Below are 6,465 nucleotides of genomic sequence, written 5' to 3'. Positions count from 1 at the left end.
GAACTCCGAGGTAAAAGTCAGAAAGGAAAGTCCCTTATCGAAGGGCAAAATCAAAAGCTCAAACATTGTATTTCAATTGTCATATTCCCGACTTGGTACGGGCATTTTCTATCGTAATTAAGCACACTTCATACGGCGAAATATAGGGAAAATAGTATACTGGAGGTCAATAATTCATTTCAGAAGGTTTTGATAATAAAAATGATTTTCTTTTACAAGAAGGTTTACTTACTCTTGTATTATATAAAACTTAGCCATTCATGTATACATGTGAACATGATTTTTTCAACCTTTTTTTAGTTTAAACTTTCATATGATTTTAAAATATATGTACAATGTATAATGTTTTAGTACATTTTGATGAGGTTAGGTTAAGTAAAATGTTCCACAACTTCATATTTTATTAACAAAATATTTATAAAACAAAAATTAATTTAAACTGTAAAAAAGAAAACCATAAGGTTGTCAACAAGTCAACCAAAAAGAAACTATCACAGAATCTATGATGTTTGTTCAATATTTACATATGTTCGTACGTGTCCATTGATACAGACGCGGCATGAGTATTAGGATTTGGATCAACATATTTACTCGAATTTGTTTGAATATCCTCTGAATAGTCCGAATGTTCATCGTAAGTCTCCGACACTCCTTCGTTCATTGAATTGTCGATAGACGTCGTCATATGCGAAATCGACGAAGACCGTTGATTGTGCTTTCTTGTTGCATTTTGGTATCTGAATCTGAAACATAAATAGAACATTATTAAAATCACAATGTACATTTTCATTGGTGTAAATACGGCTGCATACATGTACTTAGTATTCGTTTAGCTTATTCTCGATTTTTTTTTTAATATTTAATGTGCACTGTTTATAACATGTTAAATTGTACGAAACACTGACGTTTTTCAAACTCAAGTTTAGATTTTCCTTATATCATTTGGCATTTTTGTTTTTAAATTTTGGGTTTGAATGTTCTTTAACGTCATATTTAATTTAGTTTTGAATTGTTTTGATTCAAGTGGTCAAAACCTTGTACAATTGTTTCCCAGCAATGGCTTGGTATTGCTGAAGGTGAACGGTAAAGCTCAGTAATCAGTGCCCCAATAATGCGGCTTTTACGGATATATGAGAAAAGCATGCATGCATAAGCATAACTTAAAGTATTCTTTGAAATATAAAGTTGTTCGGAGTTTGTCTGTAGTTAACAACTCAGTAGTTGGTTTATATGTTATCCAACTCACCAACTCTTTTTTAATTTGATTATTTTCAATTTGGGTATACTAATATATCAACTTATATAAATATATTTTTTTCTCTTTTATAGATAGATTTTGAATGTGTAATAACTGTATATGCTTGGCTTTGTGTAAAATTAAGAATGGAAATAGGGGGGATGTGTTAAAAAGACAACAACCCGACCAAAGAGAATTAAGACTGATTTTATATTGACTTTAGTTCAAAAAATTGCAATAAATATTGAAGATAATTTGGTAAAACTGTAGTCAAATTTATCCTATTCATATGTTGTTTTATTTTATAAATATTTTTATATTCGTTTGAGTTTTGCCAGTTAGAATTCAACTACGATTATCAGTGTAGAATAAGTGTCGATTGAATTTTTAAATAAATAAATGGCTATGAATGTATGTTCTTTTCTTCAATTTTACTCGGATATGTCTGCTCAAAATGACAATGTCGAAAGGACAAACAAAATTATTTTTTTTATTCATTTTGATTTGGGAACGAATTTAAGAATTTATTTTTCAATTAATAATGGCGATAATATTAATAACATTTATAAATGATTGTTAAATTGAACTGCAATAAAAACAAAAACTAAATTTTTTAAGAACAAACGTTAATATTCTGACCTTTACTGAAATCATCTTATAATAAGTATTTTTTTAAAAAGCATATGAATATGTCATTGTCATTTATATCCCCTCATTACTCATTCACCACTGTATATTTTTATGTAGATTTTCCCTATGTTTGATTACATTTTTTTGTTATTTTAAATCAGTTTATTCTTATATTTCTTAATTTGTAAATGTATCGAATGAATTTTAAAAATAAAAAGGACAAAACTGTGGTTTTTTTAACTTTAAATTTCACACAATTAGTTACTGCTTTATATATCATACCAGATTGAAAATTTGTTTTTAACACAACCCGAGTACTATATTAAGGATAAATTAGTCCATTATGGTTAACATATGACGTTAATATACAAATATAAAAAAAGAAGATGTGGTATGATTTCCAATGAGACAACTCTCCACAAGAGACCAAAATGACACAGAAATTAACAACTGTAGTTCACCGTACGGTTTTCAACAGTGATCAAAGTCGGCTATAAAAGGCTCCGAAATGACAATGTAAATCAATTCAAACAAGAAAACTAACGGCCTATATTATGTACAGAAAATGAACGAAAAACAAATATGTAACACATAAACAAACGACAACAACTGAATTACAGGCTCCTGACTTTGGACAGGCACATACATACAGAATGTTACGGGGTTAAACATGTTAACGGGATCCCCTAACCTGGGACAGCGGTATAACAGTACAAACGTTTACATATTACAACTTACCCTTTAGGTTTAAATCCAAAGATTTCTTTCGCCTTTTCTCTAAACACTTTGTTCCATGCAGCATACCAAACAAAGTTGAGCGAATAATTTGAGTATTGAAATAAATACATCACCGACCATGCGACATCCTTCTTTGCGTTATTTAAATCATCTTTAAATTTAAAATAAGAATCGTAAATAAAGTATACACTAATAGGGACTGTTGAGCATAAAAAGTATGCGCTGGTAAAAAGTAACATTCGAGTGAGTTTCTTACTGAATTGTCGTCTATTACCTCTTTTTCTTCTGCTATGCCGTGACTCAACAACGGAGGCGCTCCTAAAGTCATGATGTCTTTTTAGAGCTCTATAAACGAACACATTCAGAATCAACATTATTAAGAAAGGCAACGCAGATAAAATAATAATATCTATATATACAAACACAAATTCCCCGAAGTTATGGTATTTTTGGTTTAGGTCATCGCATTCTCCATCTTTTATTCCATTGGTCCAGAAAAAATGTAAGTCTATCCCTGCTAATATGATAAATAGAACTAAAATAATGAGACAGGTTTTCTTCATAGTTGCTACACGCATGTATAAAAATGGAAAATTTGTTTTGAGAAATCTATCAATAATCATACAAACAAGAATCCATGAAGAGTATTGCATAGCAATATAAATCACAAATAAATTGATTTTACAGCTTGCATTTGACAATGTTCGAATGTCTATTTTAAAAGCATAGTTAATCCAATAGCGTAGAAGACCATCTAACAACACTGTTATATCCGTTACAGCTAAAACGACTAATAAAAACAACGGCGTCCGTCGCCAAAATCTCATCTTTTTCAGAACAGCAATGCTTAAACAATTTCCAAATACTCCAACAAGAATTAAGACGGGCGACACGTACGTCCATAAGTAACTTTCCACTGAGTTTAATAAGGTGACTTCATCAATATTGAAACTTTGTTCTGACGCGGTCGTATTAATAGTTGATGTGTTTAAAAAGTACAGAGATTCATTTTCATGAAATGACTGGAATACTGTGGTCATTCCTGTTGTATTGAACATACTCTTTATTGAAGCATTTGAATTCAGTGAAATATTTTTCGGAGCATCCATAATTGCCAAATATCACATTTTCTCCATTAACATTGTTGTGTTACAAAATAATGAGTCACATCATGTTAAGGTGCAGTTGACATGTGTTTCTAATCGGATATCTCGCATTGTTTTAATAGTGTCCTCAAATATTGTTACACACCACGTGGCTAAGTGTACTCCAATATACTAGTAGTTACAAATTGCACACCGTGCTACTACTTAAAAAAGTTCGTGGAAGCCTATCCAGTTAAAGATATAAAGTGAATGAAATTAAATCATGTATTTGCATATGATATAATCTTGTTGATTACAATATCATTATCTAAACTATGAGGACCCTTTTATCCAATTTCACATACCCAATCAGGAAGTGTTTGTAAGCAAACGTAGGTCTAGTCATATTTTCTGATTTTTTTCAAGATCGATTTATTATGTATGCATTTCAGCAAAAGAGACATATTTATGCACTCGTACTTACAAACCTTGTCATACAATGTCCGTTTGAATGACTTGTATTCTTATAAAGCGTATGCTATAAGAAAGATAAATATAAAAACCGAAAACAGCTTTTACCTTTAAATAGTTTTAAACAAAAGTGTGCATTGGTTATTGAAATGACGCTTTTAAATAATCTATTGTACAAATGTACCCTAAATGCAATGTGAGTGAGCGTTTGGGGTTGACTACAATGTTTTAAACTCATCATTTATTTTATTATTCCTATGTGTCCTATTGTTATGCAAAACGCGGGTTATGTAAGAAGGATCTGCTTACCTTTCCGGAGCATCACCACCAGTTTTTGGTGGGGTCCGTATTGCCATGATGTTGTCAGATTATTTTCGATCTATGAGTTTGACTGTCCCTCTGGTATCTTTCATCCCTCTTTTATGATGTATTTTTTTTAATAAAACACAAGTTGTTAATAATATTCTATTTTTATTCATTTACGCAGTAATCTATTTTCCCCTCTATTTATCATGTGTTGTGGATGGTTCTTATGTGTGTTTCACCTACCATTGTTATAGCAATTAAAAGTTATTTAACACAATTATGAAATAATTGTCGGATTGTAAGTGAAAAGGCAAAACATGACTAATACTAACTTATTCTTTAACTTATACAAAATATCTTTCGTTTTAAACCTTTAAAATCACTAATCAGTTAACTTGTAAACTGGAAATGGTACGAAACAAAACAACTTTCTACTGCCATTACACCTTGCTATTAGATTACGTTATGGTAAAATGAGACTACCAAAAAAAATCAAAGAAATCACAAAAATAAATTCCAAACAGATAGACCATAATAAAATGGCAAAATCTAAAGCACAAACACACCAAATGAATAGAAATCAACTGTCATTTTCCTGAATTGTTACAGCAATTTTTCTGTGTCGAAAATGATGGATTATACCTGGTTTAATAGCTAGCTAAACCTCTCACTTGTACGACAGACGCATAAGATTCCATTATATTGACAAGGATTTGTGAACAAAACAAACATACATATATAAGAGGAAAATTGTCCAAAATAGAGGTACAGCGGATAAATACAGAGCAACTTCAAATGCATCAAAGAAACCCAAAGAGCATTTAGTCAACAAAACCTATAAGCAAAAATTAAAGACATGAATAACAACATTAACACAATGGTGGGTTGTGTAAGTACAGAGCCATGTCATATGTATCAAAGTAACACAAAAGGTCATAGGCAAGGCACATTAGCAAAAGTGAAAGACAAGAATACAAAATATAATTTTTCAATTTAATTATTTAGTTTACTTGTGTTTTAATTAACATCACCACGTTTCCTGAGTCTTTCTTTGAACAAGGGGTATTACACTAATTTTGTATAAAATATTTAGTTTATTCATGATTATTCCTTATTTTTCTCAACCAAATACTGAAATTGCAGACTAGTGATAATTGTATGACATACAATAAACAAACAGTATTGTCTCGTGTTTCCTAATGTTACAAGTCTTCACCGTTCAACAAAATAAAACAAAACTGATGTAAACATGTCCAGTGTTATACTTCTGCCTGCGATGAGGAATGTGATAGTCTTTAAAAAGCCTTAGAATATACTACGATGAACAATTAAAAACAAACAACTCATCCCAGACTATCAATATAGAAAGGTACAAAAATTGTGACATCAACAATGCTAGTATAATGGGCCGATTTGTACTTGCCAGGAACAATAACACTGAAGCTACTAATCCGGCTTCTTTTGTAAGGATCATATATCTAAGCACGCTGTAACCACATGATTGTTTGCCTTTTTGGTCATTGTACTGACTAATTGTTATCGGCAAATTGTATTTTATTCCTTCTTGGAAATATCTTCATCTAGTTTTACTGAAACCTAGAAAAAGTCAAATTTTTACTTTTAAACAAGCCCTGCTGGTCCAGGTTAAAACAATCAATACACATTACTAAAACTTCAAGCAATACATACAGAAGTTCTTATATAAATATTTAGTTAACTAAGTATTTTTAGACTTCTGCAAATCTCTTTAACTTACTCAATCTTTTTATATAATTTTGAGGTGAAAAAAAACCCAGGATACGAATTGATACTCCAGAGTCGTTTTCCGACCATATAAAGCTGTAATGTGTTACAGAGTGTAATTGCATAAAAAAAAAAATGAAATAAATATTGTGTCAAATCTGGTTAACGAAATCAATGTATGTTGTTCATACCAACAACAACACAACTATAAATAATGAATTTGACAGTTTGGTAAACGCTGCAATGACTACAAAA

General features: G+C 30.7%; 1 long non-coding RNA gene across 1 annotated transcript; it reads right to left on the bottom strand.

The window, feature by feature from the left end:
- Positions 1-383: 383 nt before the first annotated feature.
- Positions 384-3,995, bottom strand: LOC139484932 (uncharacterized). The gene is made up of 2 exons (XR_011655198.1): positions 2,606-3,995; positions 384-743 (listed from the first exon to the last, which is right to left on the bottom strand). It is a non-coding gene; the product is annotated as an uncharacterized lncRNA (long non-coding RNA).
- Positions 3,996-6,465: the final 2,470 nt, after the last annotated feature.

This window comes from Mytilus edulis, chromosome 8 (assembly GCF_963676685.1).
Source record: "Mytilus edulis chromosome 8, xbMytEdul2.2, whole genome shotgun sequence".
In the NCBI taxonomy this organism is placed as follows: domain Eukaryota; kingdom Metazoa; phylum Mollusca; class Bivalvia; order Mytilida; family Mytilidae; genus Mytilus; species Mytilus edulis.
This window is presented reverse-complemented; position numbering and strand designations above follow the sequence as displayed.